We start from the raw sequence: 25,361 nt of genomic DNA, 5'->3' as shown, positions 1-25,361 counted from the left end.
CAGCTTGCACACACTGCCTAGATGAGGACCCTGCTTTTAACTTGCCCCTTCTCTTCGTTCCCAATATTTGCTCAGCTTTTAGGCCCAACTCCTTGCTCAAGTCTTAGCGGTCATTTGAAGTTACAAAATTTGACCTATGCATTAATGAGGCTATGAAGAGGCAGGCCATAACGTTCTTGCTTTCCTAGAACTGCACAAGGAGTTTATGGATCCAGCAAAAAGGGAACAGAGATGTTCAATAGCTTCTTTCTCCAAAGGTAGGGCCTTTCTTCTCAGAGCACAAGAGAACACAGGACTGACATTTCTATCAGACGGAGAGGTGAGCTTATGATTTAAGGCTGGCCCATTTTTTTCACAGCTCAGCAACACCTCTTGAATTAAAACTCTCTCTGTGCGGCTTATGCCTACTCTCAGCTAGTTTAGCTGGCTTCTGTGGCGTCTTGTCCTGCCAGATATATTGTGGAAATCACTATGATGGTTTTTCCATTCCAGTGAAGCAGACGTCTGGATCCCTTTGTGAGCCTCTTGATCCTTATTTCCTACCACCCACACCAATATGCAACCACAGCTTTGTTGGCTCAATGAATCTTTATGGTCTCATTTTATAGGATCCCCAAAGAAGAGACGTATGGCTGTGGTTTCCAGAATGTTAATTGATAACAGTTCTTGGCAACTGTGCTCTTCCTGGCTTTCCCTCCTTAACCTGCTCCCTCTACCCACAATAATATCATTCCTTAATAGATTGCACTAGTCTGGAGTTCTCAGTCCCCCACCCCCACCCCAACACACACGTGTCCTTCATTCTTTTCTTCTTTGCCTTACTAATTATACTTAGGACTGTTTAACTTTCTAATATGAGCTAGTATTATAAGTAAGCTCCTTGAACACTGTGATGATGTGAATATTAATGATTAAAAGTGGCCTCAGTGAGAGGTGTTGCTCTCCATTTCAACCACACATCTTTGTCAAAATTAAGGAGAGGTCTTGCATCTATTCATTTAAGAACTCTCTTCTTTAGACAATTGTCTTTAGATTCTATGTTGAGTTGAATTTAGGCCCTAGGCTGGAGCTGGGAAGAGACAGAACTACCCTATCACATAGGTAAATCCTAAACAAACCTGGCTTTTCCTATGTCACTCATTTTAAATATTGGGCACCAAGAATGATATCTACTGGGGTTTTCTGTTGGAAGATAAGCTGGAGGTGGGGAGCAAGTGGCCTAGTATTTTATTCTAGCTCTTATCCGGACGATCTCCAGATTTCTGGCTTTTGCCTTTGCCTTCTCTAGGTTTCGCTTTTCTCATCTGTAAAATAAAGAGTCTGATTAGTCAACCTTTAAAGTTCTTTCCAACTCTAAATTGTTCTGATTCCACATCCCCATCTACAACCTAGAGACAATAATCTCTAGCCTCATCATTCGAAGACTGAGTAATGTTAATGAACTGTCAAAAATAAAAACTTGTTGAATTCCTCAGAAAAGAGAGAGATTCATTGAACTCCCACTTAATCAGAATAAGCAAGAAATGAAGTATTCCAATGTATTCCATATGTTGGTTAAATGGAGGTTGTTATATACCATATATGCATTAGCAAATATTTATATAATTAGAACAGACTAAAATACCTAATAGTAGAATTATGTTAACCATAACATAAACTTTTTGATTCAGCCTCTTACAGTGCCCTTAGAATAGATTCTGAACTCTCGTAATCATTGTACAGCACTGGAGCTATAGATGAGATAAGACTGGGCTGAGTTAACAACATATAATTAAAATTATTGCCTGAAAGACTTGTTTATAATTTCTTTCTCACAAAATTAGAATATAGAAAAATTCAAGTTATTAGAACCATAGAATTACAGAATTTTCGATCTGGAAGGGCCCTTGATGATCATTTGATCCAGTCCTCATGTGTACACAGGAGAAACCTGAGGCTCAGAGAAGTCCAAATCACAGAGCTGGGGTTAACAGAGCTGACTCCGGGACTCGTTTTCTGCAAAGATTACCTCCTAGAGAAAGGGATATTTATAAGATCAAGTCACTTTGTTTTTAAATCTCAGTTTGCAGTAAGGCATTATCTTCTCACAGTTATCTACTCTTGTAAGCACCATTATAATCGGCCATCATTGAGATAATTTCCTACTACCCAGGATAATACTGCTGTCTTTTGGAAATAATCAGTAAAATGTGAGGCAGGTGAGTCTACACTAATACTGCTTTTTTTTACAAAGATAAATATAAGTTTTTTGAAACCAATGTTTTAAAGCTTACAAGGTACCAAATATTTTATTTGCAAAATTTTTATATTTTACCTAGGTGTTTTGTAGATCAGACTCCCTGACTAGTAATTAGATATTTACCATATATTTAGAAATAACTGTCCTGGGTTCATGTAAATTTTTATTTGGTAAGAAGGGAAACATAATATACAATAATGCTTTTTCTCATTGTCATTTGTCCTTTCTAGAGTTTTATAACTCACACACTCAAGGATTATAGGACAGTAAAAAGTAGCTCTTCAACATGCAAATGCTGTGGACCTTTGGAATAAGACACCTGTTTTATAGGTGTGGCTATTGCCATACAAATTTTAAGAACTGAACAAGTTTTGGAAACTATGTTCCATGTCAATCATCTTATTCTAACCTGCCACGACAATACTTTTTGCGACGTAAACAACATGGCTGGTTTCAGCCACCAGTTAAATAGCTTCACCTACGCCAGTGGTTCTCACACTTCAGCCTACATTAGAATTTCCTAGAGATCTTGTTGAAACCCAATTGGCTCAATTCCCAGAGTCTTTGATTAAGTAGACATGGAGTGTGGCCCCAGAATTTGAATTTTTAACAAATTCAGGAGGCCTCTGGCCTTGGGGACTACACTTTGAGAACTACTGCTTTGTCCATGCCTTTCAGCCAAGAGGCTGCAGGTAATTACTAAATAGTGAATTCAGTGAATGACAGAGGCGATGGTGATGAGTTTGAGTGCTGTTAATTTTGCTCCCTGTAAGCCAGACCAAGAACAATTTCATCATCACAGTGAACACCAGTGGAATTGAGATCAGGGCTTCCCAAAGCTTTTGACAGGGAAATTTGATATTATCTGGTCTGGTCCATCCCCTGTCCTTGTGCAAAAAAGGTATTACTCCTGCGTTACCCCAAGGCTCAGAGTGGTGGTTTGTCTTGTGCATGATCACATAGCTGTTAACAGCAATGCCAGGACCAAAACCTTGACCTCCTGCCCCCAGGACTTTCCATTACAACAAAATTAACTTTGTTTGACAGTGACTGCTTCACTCTTGCTTTCGGAACAACTTTCCCAGCAAATGTTTACCTGATTTTGTGGTTTGAGCTTTTGTTTTGGCTTTAGGAAAATGTCAAACACTGGGGAGGAGGGTGTTGCATGTATCATGATTTTCATGTATGCTTTGACCACTACACGATTAGAAAACATTTTCAGGAATTTGTCATGCTGGGATCAGTTACTAAAAAACTTAGCTTAAAAAATTATATATATATATATACAGTTCACCTTAATTTTTACTTTTTTCTTAAATATTTTTTTTCAGTTTACAAAGATAACACTACTTGTTGTAGAGAGGTGAAACAATACGGAATAGGCTAAAGTAAAAAGAAAAAATCCCTAGAAATTCCACCATATTGACAAAACCTTCAATCTCTTTCTTCCATTTATATATGTATACACACACACACAAAAGCAAAATGAAAAATATATGTCATGCTAATTTTCCCCTTCACTAATAGATATGCTGGGGCATTATTTTACATGATAGTGGTAAATATCTCTATGAGATGGTTCTCGAAAATTATTTTTATTTTTAGTTTCTGTCCTGACATTTCTAAAATTATAATTCACAATTTATATAGTTGAGTTCATGTGCTATCATATTCAGGTACATCTTTGTGTGTGTTTTATTACACTTAGGGTGATTATAAAAATTTTCCCCTTTGGGCTTTCTGTTTATTACATGGTTTCTTTGGAAAATGCTATAAAAGAAATGGGGGACATGTTGCAATGTGTCCCTCATTTTTACCAGACAATGTTTTATGGAGATCTTTCTATCTATAGACTTAGAAGGATGTATATATGTCTATACACACACACATATATATATTCCTTTGAAGTATTTTCATATGCAAATGTTCTAATATTTATAATTAATCTTCAAATTTGTTTTATTTGATTATAAAAATAACACATGCTTGCTTTAAAACGTTTTAAAACACTACAGAAATATATACAAAGTAAAATGTAAGTCTCTTCCCTCCATCTTTCCCAATCCTTTCTAGGAGTATCTACTGTTAATAGTTTGGTATGAATCCTTCCAGACTTTTTTACTTTTGATCAAACAAAAGTAAGCAATATATAGTTTAAAATTTTTTTAAATAAAAATGAGGTCAGAGTATAGTATAATATGATTCTACAACTTACGTTTTCAACCAACACTATATCATGGTACATATATCAAATATGTAATTTTCTTAATGACTACATAGTATTCCAGTAGTATGGACTAATTTTCTATTGATTAACATTCAGGCTTTCCCCTCCAATTTTCACCTGTTATTTTTTTTCATTTGTCTTATTAACTCTTAATAATAAACTCATAGTAGTGGGATTTCTGAGTTGGAGAGTAAGTTTATTTAATATGTTGATACATGAGACAAAATGCCTTCCAGGAAAGTTACACTATTTTATACCTTTCCCAGAAATACAAGAAGATCTATTGCCTGGGTAACATAATTGTTTTCTTTATCAGTTTGGTAAGCAATACATACAATCTCCTTGTTTGTTTCATTTACATTTCTTTGCTTGCTAATAAGGTTAAACATATTCTCATACATTTATTAACCAGTTTTCTTTTATAAATTATTCATTTTTATTTTCAATAAAAGTGATTGGCTTTCTCTTATTAATTTGTAAAAGCTCTTTGTATATTGAAAAAATTAGTTATTTATCCTAAGAATTGCCAATATTTTCCCAATTTGTCATCTTTCAACCTTGTTTATAGTAATTTTTGCCATGCATGACATATAGAAGTTGCTTTCATTTGTGCATTATGTGTGAATGGTCAAATTTATCAATCTTTTCCTTTTTGGTTCCAGGTCTTCATATCAAGACTATAAAAATCCTCCATTACCCCAGGATTATAAAAAGTGCTACTATATATTCCTTCTAAAACTCTCATAGTTCTATTCTTCTACATTTAATTATTTAAGCCATCTGGAATTCATTTTGGTATAAACTGTGAGGTATGAGTCTAGCTTTATTTTTTTTCTCAAATAGTTAGCTGCTTGTTCCAACAGCATTTATTGAACAATCTGTCTTTTCCCCAACTGTTTTATTTAGCTAATATACCAAATACACTTGAGTCTGCTTTTGCACTCCAGCCTGTTTCCTTGATCTATCATCTATTCCTGTGCTAATAACACGGTGTTTTAATTTTTGTAGCTTAAAAATATTTTCTAATAACTGGGAAGGCTACTCCTTGAAAAATATTAATTTTTATTTCCAAGAGTTTTTAAATTGAGTCGAAATTCATGTAACGAAGTTAATCGGTTTAAAGTGAACAATTCCGTAGCATTTAGTACATTCACATTGTTTGCAACCATCAGCTCTATTTGGTTCCAAAACATTTTTATCACCTTAAAAGTAAACCCTATATCCACTAAGCAGTTTTTCTCCATTCTACCCTCTCCACAAATTTTTAACACAAAAAAAGTTGAACTTTATTATAAAATCCCAGGCTTCAGGTCTATCATGTATTAAGGAAACTTAACAATCAAGTCCAAGTCATGAATCATAGAGAAGCCTTTCCTGATTAAAGCCATCCTCCAGCATCCCTCTGTATTCCCCAAGCTTGCTTCTACTTCCTTAGTAGCCAAAGACTCAACCTGGATTCTGTTAATCTGTTGCTAAATTGCTTTGTGATTTTTCTCAAGCATCTGTGACTTGTGTTATGTCTCCTCAACAACCTTGTAAACCTGCTCCTTTTTTTTTTTCTCCAGTTCACCTTCATAGCATCTGGCACTGGCTTCACCCGATCATATTCTTATTAGATTATTGCTGATTGATTGTTACCAAAACTTCATATTGGACTCAGCAGGGTACCAGGAGACTCCTTGAGCATGATTTAAATGAGAATTAAGAGTGAATTCACTATATGGCACTTTACTTTCAGATAATATGATACTACTAGCTGCCATTTATTAAGTGCCTATTAATTGTCCTGCCATACACATTGTCTCATTTAATTCTCACAACAATCTTCTAAGGTGGGGGGTTTACTGATGATATTCACGAGGTTAAATAACTTTCTTAAAGTCCCTGGGCTTAATGTCAGGTCCAAGCTTTGAAGCCAAGTTTGCTTTATTACACAGCACTTTCTACCATGCTGTATTGTCTCCATCGAGAGCTGTTCATCATGTTATCCCAGTTGTTTTCACTATCATTGTTATGGTCAGGTTGGTTTAGAAGGAACAACTAAGCCCTCCTGCTGAGGTATAGTATTAGGACAGTGGAAGCACCAAAGAATCACTGTTTCTCTCACAAATGACCTTGCTTCACGTTCTGGCCAAGCTATCAAGGATCAAGTTCATTTCTTGCTTTATCCTGTTCTGTGGTCTGGATGGAGTCCCATGCTGGCTGGCTCAGGTGTTACAACTGCCACCTTGGCTAGAGGTAAAGCTGGTAAATGGAATTGAAGCTAGCTGCAGGCACCACTGTAAGGACGAGAGACATCATTTTCCTAAGGGGAAAATCCCAGTGGGTACCTAGGAGCTCCATCTCGTCCCAATCTGCCCACACTTGGCATCTTCCTATTTCCTGTCTTATAGAAAATGTGTGAAGCTCAGGGATGTCAGGGAGCACCATTTGGAAAAATTAAGTGTAAACAAATCAGAAGTACATGGATTGGCTTTCCCTCAGAAGAGATTCATATCTTAAAGTGGAAAAGAAAATATATGGAACAAAGACCAAACGGGCTTTTACGTCCAGCATAGTAGGGTTGGGGTATTTCAGCAAAACTTAATCTGTTGGGCATATGCAGCCCAACTTCCCCCTCACAGCTTCAGAAAGACAGGCCACCTCTGGGATAGTATAGTCCTGGATCTGTGTTCTCAGAGGACAAAGGCCCTGGATGTGGAAATGGAAAGCGTGGGTTCATGATGCAGCAATGCCACTTAGCAGCTCTTGTGACTTTTGTGACTGGACAAGACATTTAGTCCTAGTAAATTTCCTCATATGTTTTAAAAAAAGTTGTTTTTGGTTTTGTGTTTTATAATGATTGCATCTTTCCTACCTATTAGGTAGGAAAGGTTTTTGTGACATCAAGGTTACAGTTTGCTGTAAACTAATAGGCCATTATCATTATTTAACTGCACAGTAAGGACTTTGGAGAGGTAATAGGTGAAGATAATGACCAAATTAGGTTAAATGGGCTGACCATTTGTAAAATGGCTATAAGACTTTTCCTTTAAGGGGATATTACATAAGAACTAAATTCAATAACTATTTTTATTAGACGGTCTTTTATCAGCCCGGCCTCCTAGAAGGCAGTCATTCAGTCAATAATAACAGGAATCCAGTCTAGGATGCTACGTATGGGTATACTTTGGTGTGTTTGTGTGTGTGTGTCCACATGTGTGCAGCACTGGGGGCATGTGCCGTGTTATGTGCTATTGAGTCAGCTCCAACTTCTGGCGACCCTGTGAATGAGTGATATTCACAATGTCCTCTTCTCAACAGCCCTCCTCAGCTTCTATAGACACATGCCTGTGGCTTTTCTGATAGAGTCAATTCATCTTATATCTTCTTCCTCTTTTCCTGCTGCCTTCTATTTTTCCCAGCATTATTGTCTTTTCCAAAGAATCCCACCTTCTCATGGTGTGCCTGAATTAAGACAGTTTCAGTTTTATCATTTTTGCCTCCAGTGATGTCTCAGGCTTAATTTGCTTTAGGACCCATTTGTTCATCTTATTGGTAGGCCACAGTATCATAGAGCTCTCCTCCAGCACCATATTTCAAGCGAATCAATTTTTTTCCTATTAGTCTTCTTCGCTGTCCAACTTTTACATCCATACATAGTAACTGGGAATAGAAGGACATGGATGATCTTAGCCTTGGACTCTAATTCCATATCTTTGCTCTTTGTTATCTTTCCTAATTAAAAAAAGAAAAAGAAAAAGAAAAAGACCTTAATGCTGGAAGGAAGTTTAGTAATCATTAAGTCCAGTTTTCCAGATAGAAAAATGAGGCTCTGAGAGACAAAGTCACTTGTCTGAGGTCACACAGCTAATGGCTGAGCTCAGATCCAGCTTTTATTTTTTATTTTATTTTTTTTTAGGCGAGGCAACCCTTGGTTGATTTTACAGATTACAAGGACATTGTCAGTTTACAATCCCTTATGTTTTACACCTACAGCACCTGGTCTTCCTAGGTGGTCTCCCATCCAAGTACTAACCAGGCCTAGCTTAGCTTCCAAGATCAGATGGGATCAGGCTTGTACAGGGTGGCATGGCCGTAGACAGACCCAGCTTTTAGTTCTTATGCCTTTCACACGCTCATTAATGGTTTTTAAACCACAAGTTGCAACCCATTAGTGAGTTGTGAAATCAATTAGTGAGATGTAACCAGCATTAAAAAAACAAAACAAAACAAAACAAAACAAAACCCCAAAACAGAATGAAATAGAAAAGATCAAAGTGCATGGCTAATAGAAAGGATTAATATTGTCTTGAAATTTTTTGTTTTACTTATACATTTATGTAAGTATATGTGACCTGGGTCATATGTAAAATGTGTTTATTGCTATGGGTTATGGTTTTTAAAAGTCTAAAAACTGCTGCTCCAAAGGGACATCGGCTCTGTCCTCAGGTTCTTACACTCTAATGATTCAATAAAAGAATAAATGAATATGAACTAATTGAAGAATGCTTTGAAAATATTACAAAATAGATCAGTTTGCATTGTTTCTCTTCTGTTCTCAGGAAATGCAGAGATAGGTAGATAGCTGATGAGTAAGTTAGCAAAGACTTGGCTCCCACAAAATCCTCATTAGTCCCCTTTAAAGCCCCTAGTGGTCTTGCCTGTGTGGAGACATTTCTCAGATCTCAAGCTTTTGATAACTAGGAGTCTGAACTGATCATTTAGCACATGTCGCAGTGAGCCCATGAACTTGGATAACACCAAATGTTGCTTCCCCCTCCTCCTCCCTGCCTCCTCACCCTAGGAGGTACACAGGCTGATTCCATTCCAAAAGGAATGACCAAATAAATGATCCTTGGACTCAGACCAGCATAGGGATAAATACTAGGAATATGTTCTTATGGTTATATCTGTAAGCCTCGAAAACATCTGTGGCCAGGCAAAAGATAGGATAATATTAGGAAAATCATTGTCAAGGTATAAGGAACCCACACCTTGAGGCAGGTCTGATCCTAATTGGGATATTGAGACTTCTTGAACTAAAAGCTTTTGGCTGCATTTCTGCTGCTCCTGCCTGTTATGGGGACTTCTTGGCCTGAATTCCTGAGCATTAATGTTTGCCTCTCTATCTGGTGCCTTCTCTGTTTTTTTCCAGTTTTCCAGCCTGAATTCCTGCTCCCTGACTTCTTGTCCTCCCAGCTTCCTCAGCTGCTTTGCCTGCCTGCCCTTAACACTGAGTCCTCTTAGCATCAAGTCTTGTTTTCACTCCATTTTGTGGTGACTCTTCCCTGTCCCACCTTCATCTTGCATTCCTGATGCCTAAGCTCTAAACTGACACCTTCAGTAGGTGAGACAACCATTTGCCAGGTGCTCTGCCTTCATTATCACCCCCAAGAGTCTCTTGGTGTCCTTACTGGGCTGTGACTACAGGACTTTGCCCATCTCTCATGGCCTGTATCCCCTCCACGATAGCAAATCATCGACAAGAAGAGTTTCAGACCAATTGTCTTTTCTGCAACAAAGCTCCTCAATCTTCCCAACTCTCCTAGACCCAGTACTTGGCATGGAAGGAATCAGAACCAGGATGATTCTTCTCCCTAGTCATCCACGATGGCATCAAGAGGAGCAAAGGTATAAAAAGCCATTTTGTACATTTGGAACAATTAATTAAACTGCTCCCTCCATGACCCTCCCTGCCTTGCAGAACCAGAGAGCTTCAGTGACAAGATGTCTGTGAGTGGGCACCAGTCAGAGGGTTACTGTAAGAACCTGAGATGTAAGGAAAAGAACCTGAACTGGAGAGATGGCAGTAAACATGTAAGAGACAGCAAGAGACAGATATGAACTATTTTAATGAAAAAGAGCAACAAGACTTGGAGACTAAACAGGAATGGAGAATAGAGAGAAGGATCAATTATTGCCAAGGGCATCGTCAGAAGTAATCAAATTAAGATATCTCCATGGTCCCCTGGGCACCTGCAGCTAACTAGTCTAAAACAACAGTTTTTACCTTCAAGCCAGTTCTTCCTCCATTTCTCTTTATCTCATTCGGTGGTTCTATCACTCCCTCAGCTATGCACATTTGAAACCCTGAATGATCTTTGACTCTACTCAGAGGTCTCCCTTAAATCCAGTAAGTCACCAAGTTCTGCTGATGTTTCCTTCATAATATTTCTTAAAATCACCCTTCCTTTTATTTCAAGTGCTCCCACACTGGTTTAGGGTCTCAGAGCTTCTAGCCAGGACTCTTGTCTTAGTTCTACCTTCTGTCTCCCCTACTTCAATCTATGCCACACAATCTTTCTAAAACACCATTTTAAACTTGCCAGCCACCACGAAAAAATATACCTATGACTTCTGTTGTGGTAGCCTCTTGCTGCAATGGTAGCCTCCAAGTTCATGACCAGGTGAGCTATCCCCGAGGTCGCAGAGCAGAAGGAATCAGAGATCAAGTTAAAATGTTCAAATCACATTGTTAATAAAATCAATTTCAAACACACAGCAAGAAGCAAGGGGAAAAGGATGAGGCTACTTCACCAACTTAAGGTAGGGTGCAAATAGGGTGGAGGGTCCCACTACGGAATTGAGGTATGCAATGTTCATATGTCTTGTATCTCTCTCTGCTACATCAGCCTTTTCTGTTGATGATATCGTAAGGACCAGAGTTGACATTCAAGCAGAGGGACCCACAGATGGACGGTACACTGAGCCAATTGTAGGAACAAGTTTGCTGGGCTATTCCTATAACTTGCTAATTAGCCTGCTGAGTAGCCACGAGTATATCTGTTTATCTTGGGCATAGTACACAGGGGTCAGACTAGATATCACCAAAGAGTTGAATTAAAACCTCATGAATATTGAGTGCTCGTGTATATTCAATGTATCGTGAATATTAGTGCCTTTGGTATATTTAGTGCCTTGTATGTCTTATGCATGTTCAGGATGTCATGAATATTTTATAGTTTTCATGCATTTGTGCCATGACTATGGTACCCAGGTGCCTCGTGAATATTAGGCATCTCTTGGTCCTTCCTATCTATGCTTAACACGCTCATGCTGTACTTGCAAACTATTTAACACATCCTATGACCTCTGCCCATGTCTAACAAACATTTTGCTTACTAGTTATTTACCTATACTTAAAACCTCTTAAAATGTTTCACTCTGGTTTTACAAACTGCAAACTTATCTATTATAAGACGATCGAATGTTCTCAAAGTAAATTTACATTACAGCCTTCTCTTTGCCCACATTGCTGTTAACTCCTGATCTACGCCCTGCTGCTCCAAATCTGCTCCTCCTTCAGTCTTTCTCATCTCAGAAATGGCATTTCCTGACCTCAGAGCCAACCTTGACAAAAACTCTCTTTACTCTCATCATAGCTAATGTCTCGCCAAGACCTCACACTGCTACTCTTAAGATATACTTCCACCCCAGTCCAGGTCATCATCAGCATTCAGGGATGACTGCAATTCGCTGCCTCTTCCACATCAATCCTGTTCCATACAGCATCCCAGAATGACCTTTCTCAGATATCACTTGGATCATGTTACTTCTTAAAAACCCTTCATTGGTTTCTCGTTGAACTTAGGATCAAATACAAAGTTTTTAGGCTACTTCTCCAGCCTCACCTTGGCACTTTCCCATTATCACAAGGCTCCTTCACATGATCTTCTTTAGTTTCTTCCTTAAGGCCTTTATGCTTTTTCTTTCTTTTACCTGGAACGCTCCCCTTGCTCAGGACTTTGTCTTCCTCATACACACAGCAGTCCTACTCATTCTTCAGGCTTCAGCCTACATATGACTTCCTCAGAGAGGCCTTTGTTGACTCCTCAGACTACTCGGGTCCTGTGTTATTCTCTCTCACATCACCCTCTCTTTTTGTTTCCTTCAGAGCATTTATTTGGTTGTGGATTTATTTAACAATTACCCAGTCTTCCAAGCTCTAAAGCCTCATTAGGGTAGGGATCATGTCTGTTTTGTTCACAGTAGCCCAGGCAGCACTTGGCACAATGCCTAGCACATAGTAAACACTCAATAAATATTAGTCGAGTGAACAAATAGGTGTGAGTAAAACACAGATCTCCTTAGTTTGATATTTTTAACTTTAGTCTTTTTGTAGATTTTGTGGTCAGAGCTCTAGGTTTGAGTTTTGATTCTTCCATTTGCTAAGCATGACCATTAGCAAGTTATTTAACTTCTCTGATTTTCAACACTCATGTTGTTTTGTTTTAAAATCTTTTATTCATCTGTTCTGCTTCTCCAACTAGACTCCAAGCCCTGTGGCAACAAGGTTCCCATCTCAGGCTTCTTGTATCCCTCACAGCACCTGGCTCAGTAACTTACACAGAGATGCTCAACTCAAATTCAGCTAAGAATCGTGAGTACCCATGCGATACCAGTCACTGCATTTCACATTCATTATTGCCTAACTTCGTTCTTCATGAGAATCCTGCCAGGTCAGTATTACTATGATTGTTGTGAACACAGAGGCTCAGAAGGTTTAGTAATCTGCCTAAGGGCACCCAGTCAGCAAATAGCAGTCTTTTAACTCTCTGTCTGTTTGATTTATAGCCTGGCATATAGTAAATGCTCAATAAATACTCGTTAGTGCTCTTTCTCTACACCATATTGCCTTTCTCAAGAAATATTTATTCATAGTGAGGATGATAATTATTATCATGCTCTCAGTTCTTACCCCACCCCCAGGACTTGGCTGAAGTCTTTGATCTTCTCCCCTAAAGTTCTTCCAGTGTCTCATACCCCTAATTCCCAGTCAGTTACCTATTTGTGCCTCATTTCTTTGCTACATTTTCATAGACCCTGATATAGCACACCCCTTGGTTGCTCCACAAGCCCTGTTCTCCACATATGCCTTCCACTAAAGCTTCTCTTCCTCACGGTCTCTCTTCCTCCATCGGTCATCCAGTCCAGCTTTAATTCAGGGATGAAGAACTACACCCCCATCTGGGAATGCTACACTAGAGCGCTAATGTCCAGGAGTTGCCTAGGGTTCTTAGGAGTTAGAATTATTAGGAGGTAGAATTATTACTACTCATTAAGTGGCTTGGGCAAGTCACAATCCCTCTACTCAGTTGGGCGGCTTGGGCAAGTCACATCTCTCTCCAAGACTCAATCTTTTCACCTCTAAAATGGTGAAACTTGCTAACATTTATCAAGCATGTACATGAGGTACATAAGCATTGCATATAAGATATCAATAATAGCAGATGTTTACATAGCGCTTAATGTGTGCCAGACACTACACCAAATGCTTTACGTGTATTTATTCACTTAATCCTCACAACAACCCCGTGAAATATTATGACCCCTAATTCCAAGATGAAAAAATGGAGGTCTCCAAATTAAGTAATTTACCTTAGATGGCCCCAGCCAGTGGGTGGTGGAGCTGGGCTTCAAACTCCCGCAGCCCCGGCTGTGGAGTCCCTATCTTAACCACTGCTCTATTCTTCCTCTTATTACCTCATAAAATGAAGGAGGCTAGTTAAAAATAATTCCTTAGCATTTTTATAGCACTTTTCCAATTCTAAAGTACTGTTCACATTCTGTGCCCTATTTGATCTTCAGAACAACCCTAGGGGTAGACATTATTAGCCCAATTTATGGGGCAAGAACTGAGACTTATTAAAAGGGTCATGTGTCCAAGGGCACACAGCCAAGGAGGGCAGAGTCAGGACTCAAATCCAGGACTGCTTTTTTCTCGCTGCCCCTTCTGTTACACTTCAGATGCCACAGGGCACATCCTGTGTCCTTTCTAAGTCTCCTACGACTCCAACATCGTCCGCTATTCTTTCCTCTCTTTCTTTAAAGAGGCCCGCCCCAGCGTTCCCTCAATCTCCTGCCTGGTCAGCCCGCACACACGTTGTGCAGAGCGCGCTTACGAACAGCAGGGGGTGCTGCAGACCAGCGCACAGGCACCGCGTTGCCCCTGGAGCCCGGTTGCAGGAAATAGCCGTGGGCTTCCCTGACGGTTCTCTTTTTCTTAATTTCTTTATATTAAAAAAAAGTCTTAGTCAATACTACTTGTACATAGTATAAAAATTTAAAGATACAAATTACATTATATGGTACATTATATACTCATTATATAAATGAGTATATAATGTACCTGCTCCCCAGCAGCCCAGAGTGTCAACCTAGGGGCAAGCCCAAAAAGTTTTCTAGTGTTTCATTCTAGAGATAGTCTATGCTTATATAAACAAATATGTATTTCCGCCCCCACACACAAAAGGTAGCATACAAACATGCACATATTGTTTTTTATTGTTCAATGCAAATGGTACTATATTATACACACTATTTTTCTTCCACTAGTGTTTTGAGGTAATTTGTCTTACAGATCAGTCTATATCGTAATTCATAATATTTAATTGAATGGATAAGTCATAGTCTATTTTACCAGTTCATATTCTTTTGTCTTCTTTTCTATCTTGTACAATTACAAGTAAGTCTGCAAGTAAAAACACTGTACCTAGGCCACTTTGCACATCTGCGTATCTGCTCGATGAATTCCCTGAAGTGAGATCATTTGCCTGCAAATTACACACATTTGTAATGTTGATCAATATTGCTAAATTGCCTTGCACAGAAGCTACCCATTTATGGCTGCATCAGCAGGGCGTGCAGGGGTCTGTTTCCTACACCCTCACGGACACAGAATCTTATCAAACTTTTTCGTCTTTGCCTATCCCTTAGGTGAAAGATGGTTTCTCACTGTCATTTTTATTGCATTTCTTTTCAAACAAGTGCCCCCTGACCTCTGAAATTCATTCATGCAATCTGTAAATAATTAGCAGGTGCCTCCTGTGTGCCAGGTACCACGTTGGGGCATCCTCCTCCAACTGTCCCTGGTCCGACTTTCACTCTTTTCCTGCCTGCCCTGTATTGACCTGCCTTACCATATTCCCCAAGAAGCCATTCTCCTTGCTTGGCCATCCTCTCCAGGTCAAGCAGGGGTGACCTCGCTTGACCTCTTCTTTAGAGGCTTAGGAGTGAGGAGAATGTGGTTTCTTGTCTTTTCTCTGTTTCTCGAGACTAATTCCTGTAACCCAATTAAGCAAAGCTAAGAGGTGGGGGACATGTGTCTTGAGGTCAGAGTTAGCCCCAAGTCTCTGGGCTTCTCAGACACAGTCAGTCCAATGAGTCAGTCAACGCTGCAGTTTTCTCATCCTGACCCCTCTAGGGTGTTAGGAAGGTAGACAAACGGGAACCTGGGCCCTTGTCAGTGTTCAGAGGTTGTTGTTTGGTCCATGATTGTCTGGTCGAAACTTCCTCAGATTAGATGCCAGCTAAACGGAAAATGCTTTTAGGAGCAGTATTATTTAGATTAGAGCAGGGAAGACATGAGTTTAGGATCAATGTTCTCTTCCATGTGGGAAACCACTGAACCATTTTTCAACCCGCCCCAACTCCCCCTGCTGCCCCACCCACCCACCTTCCTTTGCAGTCCCAGAGCACTTTGCCCCATTGCAAGGTAACTGCTTATTACCTGCCTTCTCCCAAGGCTATGAACCAAGGCTACAACTCCTCAAGAGCCCACATCTTTCATCTTTGTATCTCTCCTCAGAATAAAGGTGGAATCAACACTCGGGAATTTTGAACGAATCTCTCCCTGCCTTCGAGTTCCCAGGCACAGCATCCTCGTGAAGGCCCTCAGTGTTCTCTAGTAGTTTATAACGGGACCTCCAGTTTATCCCGTGCACGGCTGCCAGCTGCCAGTTTTCCTCCTAAAGCACACTTCTAATCCAGTCACTTGTGGAGGTTCCCTGTGGCCTACTAAATGAAGTGCAAATTCCTTAGCTTGGAATTTAAGGGGCCTCTGTGGTGACATGGCTCCTGTCTACCTTTCCAGTTTTTTCTTCCACTACCTCATGGTCCAACTAAACTGAATTACTCAATGCTTCTCAAGTGTGCCCACACTCTACCCCGGGCCTTTGTCCATCCTGGACCTAGAATACCTTCCTCTTTGTTCTCCTTTGATTACTAATGCTTCTTCTTTCTCTTTTTTCTCTGCACTCTTTGTTTAAAAACGGTAATCGGTTTTTTGAAAAAAGAAAGAAAATAAAATTTATATATCTTTCCAGGTTCTTCTCAAATGTAATGGCTCCCAAACTTGCCTGTTCGGATCCCACAACAGGGTATAACAGCCCCCCCCACCCGCCCCCACTTAGTTCCCCAGTCAGACTTTGTTTACGCTTTTCTCCTGACACACTTCTGTTCTATCTTGCATCCTCATTCCCACCTTCCTCAAACCCAGCTCCGGAAAGCAGAGCTGGAGTGTGACCCATCCTTGTTCTGCCTGCAGTTGGTCAGTGTTTGTTAATGAGGCGCTTTGAAGTCTAAAAAGCCTCTATCCGCTGCCACCTGTTTTCTTTCTGAGTATGAGAAAGAGTTTGGGACCTGTCGCTGTGACCGCTGCAGCCATCCCTTCAGATCCTCCTCTAAGAGGTGTCTTCTCTCAACTCAGAGCCACCCCACTAAGGTCAGGAGATAATGTCAGCTCTGAATCCCACCCTATACCCCTCTACACAAACCCTACAGAAAACAGAGAACCTGTGCCTCAAGCTTGGGAGAAAAGTGTCCTGTTTGCACCTTTTCTGAGGGAAGGTGCCATGGTTATGTGTCTGACTGACTGAAAGGAGTGTTTGTTCTCTTTGAATTTCTTGGAAAGAGAAATGGAAAGCCATCTCCTCCTTTCTCTGTGGCCCTGGTCTCCCCTGCTTGAGCAGATGGGCACAGACACGTCTCTGTTAAGAGACCTGTCTGCATTATTGGGTGGTGATGTATGCACTGGCAAGGCTGGAGGAAGACAACCTGTTCTTTCTCCGGGGCTTTCTTCTGGTACCTTCTGCAGAGGAGAAGGGTACCTTGGAATTCAAATATCCGAGTTTTAGTACTTACTCCACCATTCGAAAGCCAAATGACCTTGACCAAGTCCCTTAATCTCTCTCAGCCTAAAAATAGAAATAGCTTCACCTTCTCTACCTTCCACAAGGGCTATTCTGAGCACCAAATGAGAAAATGTACATGAGAATGTTTGCTAGTTATATTTTTTGAATGTTATTTATATCTTGCCTTATGCAATGGATTTATAGAAGCTTTGAAGATACATAAGATGTAAGATAGCATAAATTAAAAGTGAAAGTAAAAGCAGAAGGAAAAGAATGAGGACATAATGAGCCCGAAATGAGGTTAAAGGCACACCCTGTTTGCTATGGCGGATCTCAAGGTTGTTGGCAGACCGTGAAGTGTATCTGAATCAGTGGAAGGGTTCACTTGGGTGGCAGTGTTTCAGGGTGTCCAGCATGGAGATTGAAGGCTCATAGCAGGGCTGACAAATTCCGAATGGGCCTTGAAGCTCTGCGGGCAGGGATTGGTTCCAACCTCACCTTCTGCATCGATGTCATTGCTTCAGTCCAACTCAGATCCATGTGAGCCTGGAGACAGCCAGGGCCTTCTAACCATCTCAGCCATCCCCAACCCACCGCACACAGCCAGCATTATCTCCTTCTGGAGACAGACTCATCTACCTCCCTCTCAGACACTTATTTAAAACAACAACAACAACAAACCAACTTTATTGCTATATATATAATAAATACCATAGAGTTCACCCTTTTAAAGTGTGCCATTCAATAGTTTTTAGTATATACTCTTAACCTCTCGTATCGAACACCATCCCACCTTTTTGCCACCCAGACCTCAGTTCCTTTTTCTTTGTTCTCCCCCTGCCCTAATTCTTAACTCCCTAAGAGTCTGGACTCAAATTCTGGAAAACTTGCCCCATATTCCTGGCATTTTCCACGTCTGACCCATCTCTTTGGCTGGGTGCCCCCTTTGGATTTGGCTCTACTGAAAGTAATAACCGGAGCTGGGGATGGTGGGGAGTGCACAGAAAAGCCAGCAGCGTGATCTCCACATTTGGGAAGACCGAGGAACGCCCAGTGAGAATCCAGGCAGCAAGAAGCTGTGGGCACGACCAGCCCAGGAAGCTGCAGCACTTGACAGATCACATTGTTAGACCGTGACTCACTCCCCGCGGCAGTCTGGAAAGCTGAACCTCTCAGCTTGGCCTTCAAAGGAGGGCCGCTAGGACTGTGGGTGGACCCTCTGAGCAATCCTCTGAGGGCCAGGTTGGGCAAACAGAGTTGCTAAGCTGGACTGTTTCCCGCCCTTTGACCCCACATGAGAATCCCACGTGTTAAAAGGTCACATGTTGGGATCCTGAAGGGAGAAGAAAAGGTGTCCTCTTTGTGCTTTCCAGGAGAGGAGAGGGAGCAGTCTCACCTCCAGACTCTGCTGGAGATTCGGGCTCTGCTGACCAGCTGTGGAGACCAAACGCCAGCTCTGAAGTTAGTGACAACCAAGCAGGCTCCCCTAAGAGACCCTCTCATTCTTTTCTTCTCCTGTTCAAGGCTGTTCCTTGACTTTGCAGCACTCACATACCTCTTTCTTTTCATTCCTCTCTCCTACCTGCTCTGGTTTCTCCCCATCCAACACATCAGCCCATCTTATCTTTCATAATATAAGAAAAAAAGTAGGGTGGGAGCAGAATCTTCCTTTTCTATATTACTCCGTTGGCTTAGGGTTTCTTCCAGTCTGAGTGCTCGCTGAAGTCTGGATCTCCGAGTCTGTCTCGGTCCAAAGGCCCGGAGGGGCTGCCGCATCGTCACCCTGTGCAATTCCAGCACACCACACGGTCCTGCTCTCCTTGTGCGCTCAGGCCAGGGCCTGACTCAAGTGTTGAGAGAGTGGCCCTCTGGGGGAGGCAGAGCTTGGTCTCTGAGAATTCTCAGTCTGGTAGAGGAACTTTGATTAAAATAGTAAAAGACTATTTCACAGAGCAGTATGCCTCCAACTGAAAATCCACAAAGTGCTGAAGCGACAGAGAGAGAGTGGGATCGTGGCCTTTAAAAATTCTTTCCTTAAAGCCTTTTTGGGAACCATCACATGTACATGGTCACAATTTCTAACAGTCCCCGAAACAAAGCCAGGAAAAGAGTGTCCATTGTCTAGGGAATTTAATGTTGGGCTGAATTGGGAGAAGTTGCTCTTGGGTTAAGTGTCTTTAAAAACAAGAAAAACCCCTAAATCCAGTGATCTTTCCACTACTCCAGATCACTTCGGTTATCTTCAGGTGGCAGGATGAGCATCGGGCATGGGTGTGGGCGTGGTAGTGAGTGGGCTGTGCAGTCAAGTGGGGAAGCTGAACGATGGTGAGACCTGCTCCATCTAATAAGGGAAGAGGAATAAAGGAGTGGACCCAGGTTTCTTGAGAATAGCCAAGCGCATATGGAGGAGACAGGAAAGCCTCCTATTCTGTGGGGAGATCAGCCACTTAAATAGGTTGGAACCTCATCCCATAGCCAATAATGACACCTGTGTGGTCATTTTTCCCAGATACACAAGCACTTGTACCAACTCACCACTCACAACCATCCTGTAAGGCATGTCGCTGTTATTACTCCCATTTTCTAAGTGAGGTTTTGAGAAGTGAAATCACTGGCAGCTGGCTCACTGCCGATTTGGGACCGGAGCCCAGGTCTTCTGATTATAAGTTTGGTGGTTGTTCCAGTATGCTGCATAGTCGCCCCATGAGGCTGGTGTCTAGGGTCAGTATTGATTCTGAGGTCCCCACCATAGGCCCCTATCCCTGATCCAAGCAACTGTCCTGTTCATTGTTTCTGGAAAAGTTGGAAAGGCGCATGCTCAGGGCACAGAGGGCCCCCCTACACACACACACACAGCCCGCCCCCTTTCCCAGGTTCCTCAAGCTGTTCTTTACACCGCCTCCCACCCACACCACCACACCCCCTTCTAGCCCCAGCTGACTTGGAAGCAGGGAGAAGGAGGCAAGGCCAAAAGGCTTTTGTTTTCCAGCGATGGAGAAATGGCTGAAATCCCGGCTTCTCCCCCAGAAGACAGAGGCAGCTCTGGATTTCCTGTTGCTCCCAACACGGGCCAGATAATTAGAGACAGATTTTTGGGCTTGGGTTGGGAGGTGAAGCTTGAAGTACAGTCATCAGGCCTCCTGTGAGTCCGTGTGCATGCTGCTTTCTTTGTTAGTACTGAGTGTGTGTGTGTGTGCGTGTGTGCAGACGCTTGTGTGTTGGGGCTGTGTGTATATATCTAAGTGTGTGCGAGTGTTTGTGCAGCACATCCATGTTCCTTGTACTCCTTTGTCAGTGCATAGTGTATAGCGTACTCCTTTGTTTGTCTGTGCATGTGTGTATGTGTACGAAAGTGTATAAGCACGTGTCTGGGCCTCTGGGAGTTGCTCCCTTGTTTTATTATTATTTTTTCTTGTTCCTTTGTGAGAGTCAGTCCAGCCAGGGAGACCTCGGTACCTCTTTCAGGATCTTATTACTCAAGACTTGGTGATTAAATGTTAAACAATAATTAAGATTTCAAATAAAGCAGGAAGGCAGATGGCCTTCGGGGAGAGGATATGAGGAAAGGAAACAGCCAGAACTCGGTCAGAGGGGAGAGCCAAGGGGGATCTTCTTCCAGGTCAGAGGGTCTCTTTTAAGGGCTGCAGATAAAGCCTAGTCACCCCACCTCTCTGATGGAGAAAGGCATCGCAATGGTTCGGCTTTCTCCACACTTCCAAGGTTGGGCAGGGGAGGGGGCTGCTATTGCCTTTCTGCCTGAATGGCCATTCTGGAAGGAGCATCAGGCCCCTTCCTCCAAGACCCCTCTGTGCGCATTTACAAGTGGAGGGTCTGTTTGCTACAAATGAGATACAGGCCACTGGGAAGTAGCCTAAATCATAATGACACTTAGAGCCAGCCATTGTGTACCTGCTGCATGTTCAATCCTGGGCGGGGCACTTTATATATGTTTCGTTTCAACATATGTAGGTATGTATATAAAACCGCCTATGAGTGGGGTATTACCTTTTTGCAGAGGAAACTGAGCTTTATGCTAAGGCAGGAACTTTCACCCACCATGATTCCCCCAAGTGATAATTCATTTGTTCATTCAGCAAACATGTACTGAATACCCATCTTCATCAGGCACTGTGCTTGATATCACGGGGGACAGAGATGAACAAAACACAGTTCCTGACCTCACGGAGGCCACCCTCTAGGGAAGCAACTAGTGATGCTCCAAAGATTGAACTCGCTGTCAGTGCCAGAGCAAGGTCATTGTTACAGGGCCTAGGACTTTTCAGACTGGAGCAGGATTTATTCCCAGAATTATCTGTTCCTTATAAAGACATTTGAAATAAGAACTGGCTGGGGAAGAGAAGACAGAGTAGGAGTGGATGTGTGCTCAGGGGGCTTAAGTGGGAAGAGGAGGGCAGGACGTAGCCTGACTGCCCACCCATCTGCTTCATAGCCCAGCGTTCACTGGGAGGATATGGTGTTTTTAGATGGCTCAGTCCCTCTGGCAGGAAGAAGGAGGAAAGCCGGGAGATGCACATACCTTCACCTCTCTGGACTGGTCTCTGCGGTCCCAGGGTGACTGGTTGGGGGGCGGAGAGGACAGAGTCCCCTACTAGCTCCTGGCAGCCTGACTCAATTCCCCAGCGCAGCCGCCTCAGCGCTGCTGCCAGCATTCTCTGGCCTAAATCGCTTCCAGTTTGTTTAGTCAAAACCCTTGGCCCCAACATCAAAGCCCCTTTGGAGTTTCTGGGGGTTGTTGTTCTTATATGGTGTTTATTTCAGAGACGGTTCTGCTGTCACTGGCTGTGTGGGGTGGGGCAGTAGGGGCGGCTGGGGCCCTTGTGTTTCAAAGACATCAGGTTGGCCTGAGGGGAAGGTAACAGGACAGTTTCCGTGACAACTGAACCCAGGACATTATTTCCCCCAAGCTTGCCTCTACCTGGTGCATAGGGGAGCTGCCTTCTCCCCAGCTTAGGGTCCCACAGAGGAGCCTCCATTCTTTCCAAATTTATGCCAGACATTTTAGTTTGGGCCTCCAGGGGTCAAGCCTTCACCATATCCCTCCTCCCCCAATACCAGCCCTCATCTTAACAACTGGTTAAGTACACGGATTCACTCAAAGCAAACAGTTCTCCACTCTCTAGCTCCCCATCTTCGCCTCGCCATCCCAGGCCTAAACTCCAGTTCCTTCTACACCCCCCGACCCTTCTTCAGGAGATCCTTTCCCCCCTTTTAAAAAATCTGATTGGCTGAATGTGTACTCAGTTATTTGAACTCACATTTGGCCCCATTTGGCTCTGGAATCTGTACCTCTCTTACTTCTGAGTTCCCGTAGGTTCCAGCAGGTCCTCTTCTTCCCGTGACACGTTCCCTAGTACCTGACATGGGGTGTACATGCAGAGAAGAAGGGATGCTCTATCCCGGTGAGGTGGACAGAGGGGCTGCTTTCATGGGGGCTGATAACAAGGATGCAGAGCTGGCGGCCTGGTTAGAAGCGGAGCTCCTACAAGTCTTCCCAGGAAAAAATCTGTACTGGGTGAAGAGGAAGCCAACTCCAGGCTATGGTCATTTGATAGAGAAGGAACTGAGAAAGAAAAAAGACACGAGGAAAGAGAGAGAGGTAGAGACAGAGAGAGACAGAGAGGGAGAGAGAGAGAGAGAGAGAGAGGAGTAATAGAGAGAAACAGAGTAAGAGAAAGGATAGGCAATAGGGCTAGGTCTTTGGTAACCAGTTGTTAAACACAACAGATTCCACTCATGCTCTACCAGGACAGAGTCCTCTTTGGGCCAACTTCGTTTCCTATGGCAATCCTAGGAGCCAGATGGGTCTCTGGAGCTTTCTTCTAAACCTTTCTCCTCTCCCTTTACCATCTCATCTGCCTCTGGTTTTTTTTTTTTTTCCTATCATCTTTCTGGGCTATGGCCTTCCTGCCTTCTTAACTTCCCATCTGCTCTCTCAATGTTCCCAGACAAGGGGAACTTGAGGGCATCAATGGCTACCTTTTAGCCTCCCCCATGGATGATGCTTTACAGTTGCTTGTTGAAAATGGGAGCCCAGCTGGGAGAGATGGAGGTAAGACTAGGAGTGGACTTAGCTGTCATTCCTGCCATGGGACAATGGGAAAGGCTCTGAGTCTGAATCTCCTGCACTTTTGCACACACTTGGAGCCAAGAGCGAGGTCTTTACAGGGGCTCCAGTCTAGGAACTTGGCCAGGCACAGGTGAGCCCCCTGCTCACAGGGAGCCAACTAGGGGTTTCCCCAAGATATGCTAATTCAGAATGCCTGGACACAGGTTCTTCATCCTCAAACCTGTGTCCTCAATGCCCTAAGAAGCTGGTTTCCTGATTAGGGGTGGGGGATGCAGTTTTGAGTCACACTCTCCCAGGGTGGCCTCCGGCTCAGTCATCTAGCAGGTGCCTCCCTCTCTACCTCAACCCCTCATCCAGTGCCCACCCCGCCTTAGCAAACTGCTTATTAGTAATGTTAATGTGGCCGCAGCCAGTGATTAAAACCATTGGTTGGATGAGGGTTAGTGATCAACATCTCTGGCATAGTTGCTAATCCCTAGGAAATATGTTTTTAATAATCATAGGAGGGGAGGTCAGGGTGGGTGGTCCTGGGAGCTGAGATCCAGTGTCTCCTGTTCCTCCAGCCCTTGGTTCCAGTGGTTTCTTCTAGGCAGGCACTGTGGGATATGTTGGGGCCGGGGAACCGCTTGGGAAGATTGACCAACTCTGCAGCAGATAGAGGTGGTGCCTGGTACACAGCTGGCTCTGCTAACAGAGCATGGACAGGGTTGTGCCAAAGGTGTGGCTGGTGTGGCTAAATGAAGTACCCAGGGTCAAGAGGCTTTAGCCACGTGGAAGGATTAATTCTGAGCCCTGTGCCGCTCACTCCTGTGCCAAATGCTCAGGGAGGAACGGCGGGTTCCAAGGATCCGCTTACTAAAGCAGCCCTGTTCCAGGCCGCCTCAGTCTCTCCCGGTCAGAAAAGCCTCAAGTCAGAAGGGCTCCATTTCCATTCCCTTAGTTTTCTCGGGCCTCCCGATCATCCCATTCAATCGTTTAATTTATGTAATGCCTTTAATAATACATAATTATAGCTTACATATTAACAATGTAATAGCAGGCACATAATAAATGTAAACTATATATCAATATATTATGTATAATAATATAATTATTATGGTTAACATTTTATTGACTGCCTATTTTGTCAGGTCCTTTCTATATTACCTCTTATGTTCGCAACACCCTGCCAAGCAGGCCTTATTATCCTGTTTTATATATGAGAAATCTGAGACTCAGAGAGGTTAATTTGCTCAAGATCATATAGCTAATAAGGGGCAGGGCCAGCATCAACCCTAGGTCTCTGGTTGATTTCAAACCCATTCTTTTCCAAGCCTAACACTGTAGGGAATTTAAAGAATAAAATAGTATATTGTCAGTGCTATTAAAACACTGATAATCCAGCTCCCTGGACTTGACACACACACACACGTGCACGCGCACACATACACACTAAAAGTTAGATGACAGCACAGAAATAGATTTTGGAAGGCCGATACCAGGCAGTGTGGGTGAGGGCCCAGGGAGTGTACTGGCAGTAAATGTCACAGTTTGGAGGAGGGGGAAGCCACTAAGGTCAGCAGGGATCACTGAAGACTTTATTAAGAATGGGTAGGAGTTGGTGGTGGGAGGAGCAGGAATAAAGGTACACGGATGAGAATTCAATGGCAGTGGTCTACGCCCTTCCGGTAACTTCAGTCCCGTCTCGCCATCCTGTGAGCAGGCCTGCTCTTACCATTTGTGGGGCTTGGGGCAACAGTAGAAATAAAAGGCCACAAACAAAATGTCTAACTATTTAAAAGTTATCAATCAAGTGAATAAATGTTAAATGAGATATATTCTAGCCTTTTACCTTGGCAAATCTACTTTCATAATAACTTTGGAGTCTGGCCCTGGAACAAGGCGGTGCTGCCCCACCCTCTCATCTACCCACCT

The 25,361-nt window shown here is 42.6% G+C and overlaps 1 pseudogene; it reads right to left on the bottom strand.

The window, feature by feature from the left end:
* Window positions 1–8,435: 8,435 nt before the first annotated feature.
* LOC120589307 (uncharacterized) lies at window positions 8,436–8,549 on the bottom strand (annotated as a pseudogene).
* Window positions 8,550–25,361: the final 16,812 nt, after the last annotated feature.

The sequence above is a fragment of the Pteropus medius genome, unplaced genomic scaffold (assembly GCF_902729225.1).
Source record: "Pteropus medius unplaced genomic scaffold, Ma_sr-lr_union100, whole genome shotgun sequence".
Classification (NCBI taxonomy): Eukaryota; Metazoa; Chordata; class Mammalia; order Chiroptera; family Pteropodidae; genus Pteropus; species Pteropus medius.
Note: the sequence above shows the minus strand (reverse complement) of the source record. Positions and strands in the feature narration are given on the sequence as shown.